Here is an 18,135-nt window from a genome sequence, read left to right on the forward strand (position 1 = left end):
CAGGGATGGTGGGAACCCATTATAATGGGCACAGCAGGTGTACAGACCCACAAACTCTGTGCAAGGATGGTAGGAACCCTTCATAATGGGAACAGCAGGTGTGCAGGGCTGAGAACTCAGCACAGGGATGGTGGGAACCCCTCATAATGGGCACAGCAGGTGTGCAGGGCTAGGGACTTAGTGCAGAGATGGTGAGAGCCAGTGTGCAGATCCCAGAACGCAAAGCAGGGGTAGAGGAAGCTCCTCATAAGAGGCACAGGGATGGTGGGAATCCCTCATAATGGGCACAGCAGGTGTACAGACCCAGAAATCCAGCACAGGGGTGGTGGGAGCCATCATAATGGGCATAGCAGGTGTACAGACCCAGGAACATTGTGCAGGGATGGTGGGAGCCCCTCATAATGGGAGAACCAGTTGTACAGACTCAGAAGCTCAGCACAGGGATGTGGGACCCCCTCATAATGGTGCAGTAGGTGTCAGGAATGGTGGGAATTCCTCATAATGGGAAAAACAGGTGTACAGACCCAGGAACTCAGCACAGGGATGGTGGGGAACCCCTCATAATGGGCCCAGATTTTCAATGGTTTTAATCGCTTGCCGACCACCCGCCGTCATACTGCGGCAAGTCGGCGCAATCCTGTGAGCCTTCGTAGCTATACGTCAGCTCCTTTAAGCAGGATAGGAGATGCGCGATGCACTGCGGGGGGTGCCGATGCTCGAGGCCGACGGTTGCGATGATGCCGGCCTCGAGTGATCGCGGGCACGAGAGGCAAAACAGGGACGTGTGTGTGTGCAAACACACAAATCCCTGTTCTGTGAGGAGAGACACATCGTAAATTCCTATTAGCTAGGAACCACGATCTGTCATTTCCTCTAGTCAGTCCCCTCCCCCTACAGTTAGAAACACACACAGGGAACACAGTTAACCCCTTGATCGCCCCATAGTGTTAACCCCTTCCCTGCCAGTGACATTTTTACAGTATGCATTTTTATAGCACTGATCGCTGTATAAATGACAATGGTCCCAAAAATGTGTCAAAAGTGTCGGATGTGTCCACCATAATGTCGTAGTCCCGATAAAAATGGCAGATCGCCGCCATTCCTAATAAAGAAATAAATAAATAATAAAAATGCTATAAGTCTATCCCCTATTTTGTAGACGCTATAACTTTTGCGCAAACCAATCAATTTACGCTTATTGCGATTTTTTTTACCAAAACTATGTAGAAGAATACATATCGGCCTAAACTGAGGAAAAAATTAGCTTTTTTAAAAAAAAAAGGGGATATTATAGCAAAAAGTACAAAATATTGTGTTTTGTTCACAATTGTCGCTCTTTTTTAGTTTATATCGCAAAAAATAAAAGCCGCAGAAATGATACAATACCACCAAAAGAAAGCTATATTTGTGGGAAAAAAAGGACGAAATTTTGTTTGGGTACAACGTCGCACGACCGCGCAATTGTCAGTTAAAACAACGCAGTGCCGAATCGCCAAAAATGGCCTGGTCATTGAGCAGCCAAATCTTCCGGGGCTGAAGTGGTTAATCTCCATTATCCAACCCACTCACAACTTCATGTTAGAAAACAAACAGGTCACAACGCAACACAAGACACGTCTCACATGTGGCTGTGCACGTCTATTACATGCATTTTCCTCCTTTTCATTTTCCTCATTTCCTGCATCAATTGTGTGGGTTGTGTTTACGATTGCTAGAAACATGGACATGCGAGTTGGAAAACGCACCATATAAGAACACATGTTTTAAATGTATTTTCCATGCATTGCCATTGACTTTAATGTATTGTGCGTTATTACCAAACTGTAGAAAAAATGCAGCAAGCAGTATTTAAACAGAAAAAAAAAGAAAAATGAACGTACTGCTGTTTATAGAGAATAATGGTATCTAGTTCTCAAGTGCTTTTAGCAGGTTGACGATCCTGCATTGCAACGCACATAAAACGCGCTGGTGTGAACAGACCAAAAAGCGATTAATGCTTTCCAATAAATGTACAGTGAGGGGAAAAAAGTATTTGATCCCCTGCTGATTTTGTACGCTTGCCCCACTGACAAAGAAATGATCAGTCTATAATTTTAGTGGTAGGTTTATTTTAACAGTGATAGACAGAGTTACAACAAAAAAAATCCAAAAAAACGCATTTCAAAAAAGTTATAAATTGATTTGCATTTTAACCAGCCCCCGGAAGATTTTACCCCCTTTCTGACCAAAGCACTTTTTACAATTTGGCACTGCATCGCTTTAACTGACAGTTGCGCGGTCGTGCGACGTCGTACCCAAACGAAATTTACGTTCTTTTTTCCCACAAATAGAGCTTTCTTTTGGTGGTATTTGATCACCTCTGCGGTTTTTATTTTTGCGCTATAAACAAAAAAAGAGCGACAATTTAAAAAAACAAAAAAAAAAAAACAATATTTTTTACTTTTTGCTATAATAAATATCCCCCACATTTCTTTGAAAAAACAAATTTCTTAATCAGTTTAGGCCAATATATATTCTTCTCCATATTTTTGGTCACAAAAAAAATCACAATAAGCGTATATTGATTGGTTTATGCAAAAGTTATAGTGTCTACAAACTAAGGGAAAGGTTGATGGCATTTTTATTATGTATTATTTTTTTTACTAATAATGGCGGTGATCAGCGATTTTTAACGGTACTGCGACATTGCGACGGACTGAGCGGAGACTTTTGACACTTTTTTTGGGACCATTGGCATTTATACAGCGATCAGTGCTATAAAAATGCACTGATTACTGTGTAAATGTCACTGGCAGGGAAGGGGTTAACACTGGGAGGCGATCAAGGGGTTAAGCGTGTTCCCTCGTTTGTGTTCTAAAGCCTTGTACACACGGTACGATTGTTGGCAGGGGATTGTCTGTTGACAGACTGTTGTCCTAAAATCTTACGGTTAGTACGCTCCTTTTGACAATCGTTGTCCAACTTTCGACCAAAAAATGTTGGACGGCAGTCTAGTAAATTTTCGGCGGACAACGGTTTGACGTCAGATTTTCGTAGGGTAAGTACACAATCCGTCAAACAAAAGTCGAAAATACAAACACGCTCGGAATCAATGCAAACCAAACACGAAATGAGCAGAAGGGGCCCAAAGGGTGGCACTCAAGAGCTGAAATTCGTCGTAGTACGTCACTACGTTCGTGGTTGTTGCACGACAATTGTGTACCGTTAGTATGCAAGACAAGGTCCTGGCACACGCCCTTTTGACAAAAATCAGATGCTCGGTGGGCCAACAATCGTACTGTGTGTATGAAGCTTAACTGTAGGGGGATAGGACTTCCTACTTAGTAGGAACAAACGCTATGGCTCCTCTTCCCTGACAGCACAGGGATTTATATGTTTACACACATAAATCCCCGTGCTGGCGCTCGTGCACGCGATCACACGTGGCTGGTGGCGATCGTGGCCGCCGGCTACACGCATCAGGTCCCCCACGGTGCGGCCAGCGCACGAGTGCGCCCTCTGGTGGCCGCTAAAGGAATGGACGTACCCATACGGGATTTCGCCCAGGGGAGAAATTCTGCCGCAGTATATCTGTGCGAGAAAGTATTTGAGCCCTTTGCAAAACATGATTTAGTACTTGGTGGCAAAACCCTTGTTGACAATCACAGAGGTCAGATATTTCTTGTGGATGGCCACCAGGTTTGCACACATCTCAGGAGGGATTTTGTCCCACTCCTCTTTGCAGATCCTCTCCGAGTCATTAAGGTTTCGAGGCTGTGTGTTTTGGGTCATTGCCATGCTGGAATACCCATCCAGAACCATTTTTAATGCCCTGGCTGAGGGAAGTAGGTTCTCACCCAAGATTTGACGGTTTATGGCCCAGTCCATCGTCCCTTTGATGCAGTGAAGTTGTCCTGTCCCCTTAGCAGAAAAACACCCTCAAAGCATAAATGTTTCCACCTCCATGTTTGATGGTCGGGATGGTGTTCTTGGGGGTCATAGGCAGCATTCCTCCTCCTCCTCCAAACACGGCGAGTTGAGGCGAAAGAGCTTGATTTTGGGCTCAACTGACCACAACACTTTCACCCAGCTCTCCTCTGAATCATTCAGATGTTCATTGGCAAACTTCAGACGGGCCTGTACATGTGCTTTCTTGAGCAGGGGGACCTTGCGGGCGCTGCAGGATGAGATCTTGCATGGAGCCCCAGACCGAGGGAGATTGACAGTTATCTTGTGTTTCTTCCATTTCCGATTGTTGTCACTCTCACCAAGCTGCTTGGCGATGGTCTTGTAGGCCATTCCAACCTTGTGTAGGTCTACAATCTTGTCCCTGACATCCTTGGCCAGCTCTTTGGTCTTGGCCATGGTGGAGAGATTGGAATCTGATTGATTGATTGCTTCTGTGGACAGGTGTCTTTTATACAAGTAACAAACCGAGATTAGGAGCACTCCCTTTACAAAATCAGCAGGGGATCAAATACTTTTTTCCCTCACTGTATGGTACAATGTATTGCACATGGCCCCGTAAAACCGCTGTCTCTCCTCTATAATATCAGGGGGACACAGGCCAAAATTAATAACGGTGTACTGTTACGGTACGCTGTCTTTTCCTGGAATAATAAAGCTTTACGAGCTGGAGGAGCAGGCTGAGAAAAATCACGTCTCCCAGACCGGCAACTGACACATGAAGGAACTGACATTTATAGCCTGCCATTTTCAGCTTCCAAACCTAAAGGACGAGAAAAACGTGCAAAGCGCTGGATTACTCACACCGATGACAGCCGGCCAACCAGATACAATATTGCAATTTAGAAGACGTGACCTTAGCTTGAGTGCCAAATACCGGGAGACAGAGGTTTGAAGAGACAGACAGGAGATGCTGTATAATAAACCCGATACCACCGAGTGTCTACAACACGTATCACATGAATGAACAGTGTGCTGTCATACAAGCAGAATTATATCATACGCACCACCCATTATTTTTAACCTGTTATCAGCATGAATCACTTCGGACAAATGTTCCTGACACCAAGAGCAAAATGGTGACAGGGGAGGGGCCTCTAGCAGATTGAAAAGCCTCATTTCTGTTCCTATATGAAGGGGGGGGGTGTCCCTTCCCTCCAATCAGCTCTTAGAGCTCTCCTCATTGATGTAACTTCATCCCTACCCCCTGATTTTCAGAGCTGAGAGAGCCTGTGAAAGTTCTGCACTTTGAATGGATGTAGAGGAAAGACGGCTGTAGACAAACAAGTACAACTTATATAGTATAATTTGTTTAATCTTTGTGTATCACCTGAGGCCAATCACTTCACTGGGTGTATGTGAGGATTTACAATCACTTTAACCACTTGCTGACCGTAGGACGTCCGTGGACATCCTCGGTTTGCACTGGTTATGCACCTGCAAGCATCATCCGGTATAAAAAAATTTCAGGCAACAATTCCCTGTACTGCAGAAGTGATTAGAGTGGCTGGACAGCCACTCAATCACCTCTGCGGGTGGGGGAAGGGGGGGGGGCTCTGTCCGGGCTCCGACGTCCGATCGCACAGCCCAGGAGTGATGTGGTGATGGCTGCATAGCATAGAGAGAGGGGAACTGATGTTGTCCTCTCTCCCCGAAGACAGCAAGCAACGATAAAATGTCCTCACTTTTGGTTCCACCTCTCTGTTTACCTGGCCGGAAAGCAGATCGATCAGAACGATCTGTGTCTGATCGGCTGCATTCGAGGCCAGAGGAGAGATTCGAATACAATGAGAAACGTACAAAATTGTTGCGCTAAGGTTTTTAAACCATACGAAGTTGTGTCATCCGTGGGATGGGGGAGGGGTAGGAATAGTCTGAACATGTAGTCCAAAAATCCAGAAAAGTGGGAAATCAGAAAGTCAATAGTAAATTAAAACTGGTATAGGGAGGACTTCTGGGATATATTTGGTGGGGGTCCGTAGCCTGGGTAGTTTACCACAGGGGGTTGTGGCTGGCACTGAGGAGGCTGCGTGCTGAAGGGTAGAAGAACCTCTGGAAAAAAACATAAGAAGGACAAGCAGCGCCAGATGTAAGTGCAGCAATGAGTTAACATATTTTAATGAGAAGTAATGCAATTACTGAAAACAGTGTAAAAGCAGGCACATCTTAGATAAGTCTAATTCAGCAACAGGGTCCAAATGGAGCTGCAGGATCCTTCTCGGCGCCGGTGGTCTCTGGTGTCCCGGGCTTGAAGCTGCAGAGCACACGAGGAGGACGTCAGTTGGAGAGTTCCAGGTCGCGGTATGATGATGCTGTGACGTGCACGCGTTCTGAGCATGCGTGCTCCTTCATCAGGCATATCGTTCAGCCATCTTGGAAGTGGTAAAAACGACTGGCAAGGTGGGATGGGCCAATCAAATGACAGGGACCTCCCATTTTTTCTCTTTAATCATATGTAGGCGAGCCGGGAGGCAGGAACGTGAATTGGTTATAGAGACAGGGGGAAAGAGAGGACACAGGAGAAACGAACAAAGCGCCAGGGAGCAGAGAGACACAATAGACATACTAGACATACTGTGATTAAATGAATACTATTCATTTAATCACAGTATGTCTAGTATGTCTGGAACTCTCCAACTCTCATACTGGTCACTGGAAGTTCAACATGGTACCTCATGGCAAAGAACTCTCTGAGGATCTGAAAATAAAGAATTGTTGCTCTACATAAAGACGGCCTAGGCTATAAGAAGATTGCCAAAACTGAAACTGAGCTGCAGCACGGTGGCCAAGACCATACAGCTGTTTACCAGGACAGGTTCCACTCAGAACAGGCCTTGCCATGGTCGACCAAAGTGGAGTGGGGTGAAGAGGAGATGAAGAGGACCCCAGTGGCAACCTGTGAAGCTCTGGTGAACTCCATGCCCAAGAGGGTTAAGGCAGTGCTGGAAAATAATGGTGGCCACACAAAACATTGACACTTTGGGCCCAATTTGGACATTTTCACTTAGGGGTGTACTCACTTTTGTTGCCAGCGGTTTAGACATTAATGGCTGTGTGTTGAGTTATTTTGAGGGGACAGCAAATTTACACTGTTATACAAGCTGTACACTCACTACTTTATATTGTAGCAAAGTGTCATTTCTTCAGTGTTGTCACATGAAAAGATATAAAATAATATTTACAAAAATGTGAGAGGTGTACTCACTTTTGTGAGACACTGTATGAGCTGATCTTCTTAAGAAAAAAAAAGATGAAGCTTCTAAGTACAGCAGGCTTAAAGCAAGCTCAGTTCTCATTTTGTTTGTGTTTCTATTGCCAATAATGGATGACCCTGGTACAAATAGTGAGAATCCTACTGGCCCTTCCCAAAAGATTTACAGATGCTAACCATCAAAGTGGAATGTGAGGGGTGTACTCACTTTTGTGAGATAATGTGTGTATATATATATATATATATATATATATATATATATATATATATATATATATATATAATATTTGGGGGTTCTAAGTAATTTTCTAGCAAACAAAAGTAGATTTTTACATGTAGGAGAGAAGTGTCAGAATTGGAAAGTGGTTAAAGAGGAGTTACAGTCACCATACAGTAATTGCATGAAATGCACCCGTAGAATGCCTAGTGCTCTTTTGTCAGAATAGGCTATTGATTTTGGTTAAAATCAAGTGTTTGCGTGTTAAATTTGTTTTAAGATACTGCAGATCCGCACTGTTTCGGGCGGCCATTCTATGTAGGGGCACCCAAAGCCAGCGCCCACTTTCTTCTGGGATTTGGTGCAGTTGGCTACCCGGCATGCACCTCTAGCTCCGGCGCATGTGCAGTAATCACACTGAACGGCACACACACTATGCTGAGGATACCTGAAGACCCCTGGGATTGATAATGCAAATATCCCAGGGGTCAGCAAGCAAACAATGTGATGTTAATCGCTGTTCTATTGGACAATGTTTTCCCCCTTCCTCATTATTTTTGCATACCCATTGGTTCATTTTCCTTACAAAGGCCAATGAGATTGTTTTTCACAGCTGTTGGCTTTGTGAGAGAGAGAGCCCAGTATTGGGTGATGTTTCTTTATCTAGTTCCTTGGAAAACTCGACAAACTTGGTGATTTATATTTTGTATCATATATGTATAATTTTGTTGTCATTTTTTTTTGTTTTCCAATAAACACAAAGTGAAAGAAACAGAAGATCTACTTTAGACTTCAAAAGACTGGAAAAACCTCCTCTGCACAGAAATTAGAAGTGATGGAGCCAACTTCTATATAGAGTTGTCTGTGGATGGTACCAAGTCACCAGGTGACCATCCTGTCCAGACAGAGACCGAGTCTAAGGAGGTATGTCAATGCATAAAGCGACATTTGAAACAGAACAGTCTGTAATATAGGACATAATCATGGAGGACTCGTATACCTATTATATGATTATAAAACTGATTATCTAATGTATTGTGTTTTTTCTTTGATGAAGATTATCTCTGATCTGTACTGTATATGCATCCTTGAAAAAGTGGACATTGCTCTAAGAAACCTATCGGATGAAAAAAGAACCTACGCGGGATTATCTGCCACTTTTGATAGATTATATGCTGGGTGGAAATTACTGTGAACAGGTTACTCTTTTGCCGTTGATAACTAATTATACAGTGGAACCTTGGATTACGAGCATAATCCGTTCCAGGAGAATGCTTGTAATCCAAAGCACTCGCATATCAAAGCGAGTTTCCTCATAGAAGTCAATGGAAACAAAGATACTTTGTTCCGCATTGACTTCTATTGCATGCAATACTGCATGTGACCAGAGGGGGGAGGGGTCATCTGAGAGCCTCGGAAATACTCGGGACAGATCAGCTGAACTCGGAAACCCTCGGGAACTGAGTATTTCCTAGAGTTTCTGAGTATTTCCGAATGGCTCTGAACCATTCCGAGTGTCACCAGCGCCCCCTGCCCCTCTGGCCAAATGCGGTACTGCACACCCCATTGGCTTGAATTCTGCTCATTTTGCAAGACAACACTCGCAAACCGAGTCAGGACTTTTTTAAAAAAGTTGTTCGTCTTCCAAGACGCTCGTTAACCGTGTTACTCGTAAACCAAGGTTCCACTGTATGTCTATTAACAGGTTAAAGTGATACTAAAGTATTGTTTTCTTTTAAATAGAAATAAATGTATACTTACCTGCTCTTTGCAACAATATTGCACAGCGTGGTCCCTCGCTGGCACTGTCCTCTCTTTTTTTTTATCCTCCAGGTGCCCTCTTAGCACCCTACTTGCTATGTGCATGCTCCTGATCCGGGCTTTGTGTGTCCATAGACACAAATAGTGCTAGTAAGCCATGCCCTTGCTCCCCCCTCAAAGGAGTTTTACTCAAAACAGCAGGAGCTTATGTAAGAACAGGAAGCAAGAAGAGCAGTGCTGCAGTGGGGACAGAAGTCAGGTAAGCGGTAGGGGGGTAGAGCAGGTAGTGGGGCATTTTTTACTTTAATGCAGAGAATGCATTTAATGTTAAAGGCTACTTTCACACTGAAGGCGTTTTTCAAGTGTTTTAGCGCTAAAAATAGCGCCTGTAAAGCTCCCATGCCACCCAGTGTGAAAGCCCGAGTGCTTTCACACTGGGGCGGTGCGCTTGAGGGACAGGAAAATTGGAATGCATGGGCAGCGTTTCAAAAGAGCCAAAACATGGGCGTTTTAACCCTTTCTTCGGCCGCTAGCGGGGGTTGAAAGAATCGCACTGGCGGCCGAAAAGTGCCGCTAAAATGACAGTAAAGCACCGCTAAAACGAGCGGCGTGGCCCCAGTGTGAAAGTAGCCTAATTTAGAACCACTTTAAATATACATGTTTAACATGTGGGAATATTGATAAGTCTTATGCCGCGTACACACGGTCGGACTTTTCGTCTACAAAAGTCCTACAGCCTGTCCGACGGACTTTCGACGGACTTTTGGCGGACTTGCGGCGGACTTGCGGCAGACTTTCTTACGAATGGACTTGCCTACATACGATCACACAAAAGTCCGACAGATTCGTACGTGATGACGTACACCGGACTAAAATAAGGAAGTTGATAGCCAGTAGCCAATAGCTGCCCTGGCGTGGGTTTTTGTCCGTCGGACTAGCACACAGACGAGCGGATTTCTGGGTCCGGCGTAGTTACGACGTAAAGATTTGAAGCATGTTTCAAATCTAAAGTCCGTCGGATTTGAGGCTGGAAAAGTCCGCTGAAAGTCCGCTGAAAGTCCGGGGAAGCCCACACACGATCGGATTGTCAGCCAGCTTTAGTCCGCCGGCGTCCGTCGGAATTTTGTAGACGAAAAGTCCGACCGTGTGTACGCGGCATTAGATAAAACATAAATTCCATAAATAAATATAATAAATAAAAAATATCCAGCTTCTGCTTTTTTAAATACGGTATATGTCCCCGCCCACTCTGGTAAAACTACGCCCACTTGGAGACGTTTGCGGGTGGTGTGCCTATAACTAGGCGTGGCTTGATGCATCATAGTATAAAGCCTGTCTATTATGATGAATGAATGCCTGGGCCGATGTCAGATATTTAATACACCTCACAGTATCCCCCTCACAATGCCTTCATCTGCTTTGTTCTCCAGAATGACAGATCCATCTTTGTTCAGGCAGCATTGAGGGTCACCATATGCTCCCTGGACTGAGATGCTGGCCTAAAGATGGCATAAACATATAAATCCAGGCGTTTCACTGTATTAATATTGATGGTATTTGGTTGAACATTTAGCAGACTGGAAAAAGCATGGCATGGTGGGCTTTTTAGCTGGACTGTACTGGGAGTAAACATACTCATATTTAAAGTAACAGTTAAGCCTACCCTCTCCATTATCCCGCCGCACTGGATGGGCCTTGTAAAACCCCTTCGAACATTTCCAAAAGAGCAGATGGGTTAGCTTATCCAGGCATGAACGAGGACGGCCAGGGAAAACAAACAGATGTTGTGTACAAGTGTTCCTACCTTCACTAACGACCTTCCAGCACAGAAGGTAAAGTTGAGGGGCTCGCTGGGGAAGGAGAGTGAAATACAAAATGTGTAATTTACAAAAGGAGGGGGCCGCTACGTGTAACACAGTGCAACCAACGTCATTCACTGTCTTGTTAAGGAATACATAAATAGTCCTTACTGACCTCAATTATTTGAGGAAGTTCTCATAGCTAGACAGACTTTATGACTAGAGGTTGGTGGACATCTGACCATCACACCTATGTGAGCTCACTGGACATTCCAATCTCAAACCACGGGTATTATTATGGAGTTGCCCCTCTTCCCTTCCTTTTTGACGATAACATCCTCCTACTCCTCTGTAAAGGTTTTCCACAAGACCTTAAAGCGGGGGTCCACCTATCTATCGTTTTTTTTTTTTTAGTTCATTCACAAACTTTTCTTCTCAGCATTACATACTCACATATTGTGTGTAATATGTCTGCCTGTGTCAGATTTCGTCGGAAAGAATAACTTATATTATTCACTGCAGGCGGTTTCCATCTTCATTGTGGGCATTTGAAGCCCACAAGCATTTATTTCCTGGATGTGGTGAATGCTGTGCTCCCAGCATTCACCGCTCGTTCCCACACATGCTCAGTGGCATCCTGGGAAGCCTGAGACTAGCTCCCAGGAGTCTAGGAGAGGCTAGAAACACGCCTCCTCCCACGGGAGGAGAACCAGGAAGTGCAAAGAAGAATAGAAAAATAAAAGGTAATTACGGCGATTTAAATTTTTTTAAACAGCATGTCAGCATCTAGGCAAGGAAGAGAATACATACAGATATTGTTCAAAATTTGGGTGGAACCCCGCTTTAAAAGTGATTGTAAAGGTTCAATAATAAAAATAAAAAGAACAAACATGTTATACTTATCTGTTCTGTGCAAGGGTTTTGCATAGAGCAGCCCAGATCCTCCTTATCGAGGATGCCCCAGCGGTGCTCCTCCCCTTCATCGGGTGCCCCCGCGGAGAGCTGCTTTCAATGGGGTGTGCTCCCGAGTCCTGCTGCTGCATCCATTGACACAGACAGCGAGACACACCCCCCCTCCCCCCCATGTCACTGGATTTGATTGACAGCAGCGGGAGCCAATGGCTCGATCAATCTATCCAATAAGGACAGAGACAGTAGCTGGAGCTTCTGCACATTGCTGGAACGGATGGTAAGAGAAAGGGGGGCTCTGGGGGCAGCTGCAGCACAGAAGGTTTTTCACCCTAATGCATAGAATGCACTAAGGTGAAAAACCTTGAGGCTGGGTTCACACTGTGTGCAGCGTGGGGCACAGCAGGGGGTCCGGTGCGTCCCCGTTCAGCGTTTCAGGTCTGAATTTTTGGCTGAATTCAGACCTGAAACAGAGCCAAAGACCCACAGGACCCTTCTGCTGTGCGCTCCACGGCCTCCCCAGAGATGTGTGAACCAGCTCCATTGAGAGCCACGCACACTCCCCTGTCATGCGAATTGGATGCGATGAAACCCACATCCAATTCGCAATAGTGTGGGCCCAGCCTGGGACTTTACGATCCTATTAAGGCTACATTCACACCTGAGCGTTGCAATTTTTTTCGGGCCTTTTTTCAGGCATGTATATGGCATTTTTGAGCCTTGGTGTTTATTATTAGCCAATAGAGAAAAGTCTCATCTGTTTCATCACGTATTGCTAGGTTTTTAAGCTTTTCATCCACTTTTATTAATTATTTTTTTTATCTTTTTTTTTTTTTTTTTTACTTTTTAGGATTTAGGTATTAAAAGTTATGGCTAGGGTTTAATGTATTTATTATTTATTTTATTACTTATTATTATTATTTATTTTGTTAGGTTGGATGTTAGGGTTAGGATTAGGGGTTAATATTAGGGTTGGGAGTTCGGGGTATTGTTAGGGATTAATATAAGGGTTGTTTTATTTATTTATGATTGTTATTTATTTATTAATAATTATTAATTTTTATTTAATTATTGCATTTGAGCAAAAAAAAAAAACGCACAGAAAGGCTCTAAAACACGAAGAACACGCAAGAATTAAGCGTTACCATGCATATCCATGGAACAAAAAACTCTTCAAAAACACACCGATCTGCCCGATTTAAGCTCCAGAACTTTTATGAGTTTCAGGTGACTTGTAGTGGAGATGTGAACCATCTCCATAGAGAATAATTGATCTTTTTTCTCTTCCAGCGTTTTTGAGCTTCAAGCTACAAACCGCTGAGGTGTGAATAGGGCCGTATAGTGTGTGTGTATGTATGAATTTGTGCCAAAATAGCATAAGGTTAAGTACCAATGTTGGACGAGAAGAATTGGCGTACATTCTGTGATTCCAATTGATACCAGAGGGCTGAGGTCAGATAGATCCACATACTAGGCAGCTGTTGAGTCCATTTTGCTGATCTCACAAATGATGTCTGAAACAATCCTACAGGACCAACCGTTTGTAGGCATTTGGACTTTATACGAATATGAGCTTGTTGGACTTCCTATTCTGCAACCATGAGCATTAATAAAGAGTTGAGCCCCTCCTTTGCTGATCTAACATCCTCCACTCTTCCTCAAAGGCTTTACACAAGATTTGGAGGTTGTCTGTGGGAATTAATGCCCATTTAGCCAAAAAGAGCATTGTGAGGTCAGGTACATACAGTATGTAGGAGGAGAAGACCTGGCTCACAAATGATGTACGCTGATCCCCACTGAGCAAGCGATTGGCTTGTCCGTATCCACACCACATAGATACAGAATGAGCCTGTTGTCCTCTATGGGCAGTCAGATGTAAACAGACCGTCTATCTGTTTACACCCGGCGGCCATCCAATACGCTAGACCAGTGGTCTCCAAACTGTAGCCCTTTGCTTGCCTTTGTTCAGCCCTTAAGACATTATTCCTGCCACTGAAACCAACAAAGGGGCTTAATTCCTGCCACTGACACCAATGATAGGGCATAATTCCATCCACTGACAACAAAAATGGGGCACCGTTTTTGTTGTCAGTTTGCCACATGTCCGTTGACATTCACAGCTCCATAGAGGGCAATGGATGGTCCGATCGGGTCCGCCTGTCAGTTTTTCAGGTGGACCTGAATGGTCAATCTTTCTATGGACCGGTCCGCCCGTGTGAAACACATTTCACCCGATACTCATAGCTACTTGTCAAATCATCTAAATTCACAATACCTATAACCCTAAACACAAGGTGGAGGTGCTACAAATATACACCTTCATCTTATTAAAATCATCAAGGAAAACACATAGACATTCCCCAGATATAAATCTGTACTAATTGAATTAGACTGGAGGTAGGTTTGAGAACTCTCATTCTTTATCTAGTCCCTTCACTGGAAGGCCCAAAACTCAAATATTAGGAGGGCTTTTCTTGACTATACACTGATCAGCCATAACTTTATGACCACCCACCTAATATTGAGTAGGTCCCCCTTTTGCCACCAAACAGCCCAGAACTGTCGAGGCATGGACTCCCCTAGACCTCTGAAGGTATGCTGTGGTATCTGGCACCAAACCATCAGTAACAGATCCTTAAAGTTCTGAAAACTGTGGGGCCTCCATGGATTAGACTTGTTTATCCAGCGCATCTTACAGATGCTAGACTGGATTGAGATCTGAAGAATATGTAAGCCAAGAATGGTCTGAGGAACACAACAAGAAGTTCAAGGTGTTGAGCCTTGAACTCCTTGTTGTGTTCCTCACACCATTCTTAAATCATGTTTGCAGTGTGGCAGGGCGCATTATTTTGCTGAAAGAGGTCACTGTCATCAGGGAATACCATTTCCATGAAGGGGTATACTTGGTCAGCAACAAAGGTAGGTGGTACGTGTAAAAGTAACATCCATATGAATGGCAGAACCCAAGCAGAACATTGTCCAAAGCATAACACTGCTTCCGCTGGTTTGCCTTTTCCCATACTGCATCCTGTTGCCATCTATTCCCTAAGTAAGCAACACCCAAGCACCCGGCCTCAAACCAACAGAGCCCGATAGTCACAGTAATGAGAGCAGCCTCAGCGCAGCTCTGTCCACGCCACTCCCCCAACACGTTTCACCCCACCCACTGGGCTTAGTCATGGAGGTCCACAAACTATTACAACAGGTGAGCATAGATGTGAACCAGGCACGCAGGAAAAAAATGGAACTTCTGCTTTTTAAAGCCAACATGAAACACAGTATAATGTTTTTAGGAAAACTGAGGTTTATGGGACACCTGGAGTGTGCCTCCATCATTCCTTGCAGTGTTTGACTTTGTAAGTTTTTTTCTTTTTTTTTGTGCGGGGATGGGGGTGGTGATGTATGACTGAACAACGTTCAAACCTAATCCATAAATAGGTGCACTCCATGGGACTTCGCAACAGGAATATTATTCAAAAAGTGTATTTATTTATTTCAGTCAACATTTCTACGCTTTTCTCAAGACTGGCTGAACAATGTCATTATTTACCTATAACATTTCTCAGCTCAGCCTTACATGAAAAATATGGAACTAACTTTCACCTCATGAGAACGGCAATAAAGGTAATAGTTTGTGGATCTCCGCATCTCTGTAATGATCAACACACTTGAAACACCTCTACAGAGTCCACAGGAAGGAGTTCCAAAGGGTCCTTCAAAGCTCTTGAAAATAATGATGAAAAACAAATATATGAGATATATGAGATAGATTTTTCCATCAGCTCTCAGCAAACAGCTCACAGTATATAAACAGGAGACAGCAATAAAAAGGGACGAAGTCAGGACTTAAGCTGGGAATGATTGTAACACAGAACCATGGCATGAGCTGCACTCCAACAGTGTATAGATGGTGCACCGATCAATGACAATTTATGTGACCAGCAATCAGTAGTCCCAGATATCATGTAAAAGAATATATAGAACAAATAGAAATTTCTGGTCATTCCAAGCAGATACTACTGCATCCAACATGAAAACCTCTTTTTTTGGGGGGTCGATCTTTTAGCAAAGAAGAACCTTTTTAACTTCCAGGTTTTAGGAAAACCCTGTTAATTATCATACCTACACTTCATGGTACCATGATTATCTCATTACAATGGCATCTAAAAATGTGTGGGTTATATTAGGCAGCAAGTTGAAGGCTGAAAAAAATGATGGGTAAGAATTTGAAGGACTTTGACAAAAGCCAAATTGTAAACAACTGGGTCAGAGCAACTCCAAAACTGCACCTCTTGTGGGATGTTCTTGGTCTGCAGTGGTCAGTATCTAACAAAAGTGGTTCAAGGAAGGAAAACCGGTGACAGGGTCATAGGCGGCCAAGGCTCCTTGATGCACTTGGTGAGCGAAGGCTGGACCATGTAGTGCAATACAATAGAAGAGCTACTAGAGCTGGTTCCAATAGAAAGGCCTCAGAACACACAGATCATTGCAGTTTGCTGTGTATGGGGCTGTGTAACCGCAGACCCGTGAGGGTGCCCATGCTGACCCGTGTCCACAGTCAAAAGTGCCTACAATACTTGAGCATTATAACTGGACCCCAGAGCAATGGAAAAAGGCATCTTTGAAGTGTTTACTTGACCTCAAAATTGTTCATGTCTCAGTTCCATTGAGCATCTGTGGGATATCCTGGAAAAACCTGGCCGATCCATGGAGGCCCCACCTTGCAACTTACAAGGCTTAAAAGAGCTACTAATGACAATTTGGTGCTAAATACCACAGTATACCTTCAGAGTTCTAGTGGAGTCCATGTTTTTGGGTCAGTGCTTTTTTGGGGGCAAAAGGGGGACCTGCTCAATATTAGGTGGGTGATCATGTTACGGTGGGTGGTCATAATGTTAGGACTGATTAGTGTAAATGAATACAACATTTTGCATACATCTTTATTTTACACCCACAGCTGTTCTATACAACAGAAGTATTTTAGTGGTAAAATCACATTTAATGTAGAATAATGGTCAGAAAAGAAACAGATATTAAAATGGTGGTCAGTGGATTAATGCCAGCTAACATTCATGGTCAGTGTAAAAATGCCCTCTTACACTGGTGGTCAGTGGATAGGGGCCCATTCGACTGGCAGTCAGTTGGAGAGGTGCCCCCTTATATTGGTGGTCAGTACAGGACTCTCTTATGTTGATGGTGAGTGGAGGGGGAACCCCTTACATTGGTGATCAGAGGGAGAGATGCTCCCTTAGACTAGTGGTCAGTAGAGAAGGGACCTATACATTGGTGGTCAATGGAGAAGGACCCCCTTATGCAGATGATCAGTAGGAAAGGTGCTCTCTTGAACTGGCGGTCAGTAGAAAAAGAACCCTTCCTTGGTGGTCTGTGGAGAAAGACCCCTTTAGATTACTGAACAGTGGGAGAGCTGAGCTCTTAGAATGGTGGTCAGTAGAGAAGGAACCCTTACACTAGTGGTCAATGAAGAAGCTCCCCATTATGCTGATGATCAGTAGGAAAGGTGCTCCCTTGAACTAACGGTCAGTAGAAAAAGACCCCTTCCTTGGTGATCTGTGGAGAAGGGTACAATTACATTGGTGATTAGTGAGAGAAGTGAGCTCTTAGATTGGAGGTTAATAGAGAAGGAACCCTTCCCTTGGTGGTCAATGGAAAAGGATCCCCTTAAATTGAGAAGAATTGTCCTTACATTGGCGGTCAGTGGGAAATGTCTTCCTTACAGATGGCTCAAAAGTTTATCAGTGACAGCAGCTACTTATTTGAAAGGCAGAAACTGCCCAAGGGGCCACCAGCAACCTTTGGAGGAACCCTAGGGTTCAATGAGGAAGGCTGCTATATGAATATATGTATTTCTGTGTCCTCATTTGAGGAGATTCTTCTTCACTTCCTGCTCTGGTGACTACACAAGCTGGAAATAGATATCTCCACAAAGTGATACAGGCAGCAATGAAATCTTGACAGAGATTCTAGCCTTTGCAAGCTCGATGGGGTAGGGTTATATAGGAGGAACGCACAAGAGGTGTGTCCTTTAAAGCTTTGCCAGTGTCCAATCGCCTGAAGGTACAAGCATATAATCCAGGGTCTATGAATACCAAGCCTGTGTTCTACACTGTATGATTAAGATAAAAAAAAAAAAAAATGTGGCCTTAGATTCCATGTTCAAGGATCCCAGTCATAAGTAATATGGAGGCTTTTATTGCTGACCTCTCTAGAAGTTTTACGCCTCCAGCATCTATCTGTTTTTGGGCATGGTGTGATCAGATTGAAAGAGAAAACGA

The 18,135-nt window shown here is 44.0% G+C and overlaps 1 protein-coding gene across 1 annotated transcript in view; it reads right to left on the reverse strand.

The window, feature by feature from the left end:
* The window catches only part of TRAPPC9 (trafficking protein particle complex subunit 9), an 815,095-nt gene that overhangs the window by 357,474 nt on the left and 439,486 nt on the right, over positions 1 to 18,135 (reverse strand). The window lies entirely within an intron of this gene.

The sequence above is a fragment of the Aquarana catesbeiana genome, linkage group LG05 (assembly GCF_042186555.1).
Source record: "Aquarana catesbeiana isolate 2022-GZ linkage group LG05, ASM4218655v1, whole genome shotgun sequence".
Classification (NCBI taxonomy): domain Eukaryota; kingdom Metazoa; phylum Chordata; class Amphibia; order Anura; family Ranidae; genus Aquarana; species Aquarana catesbeiana.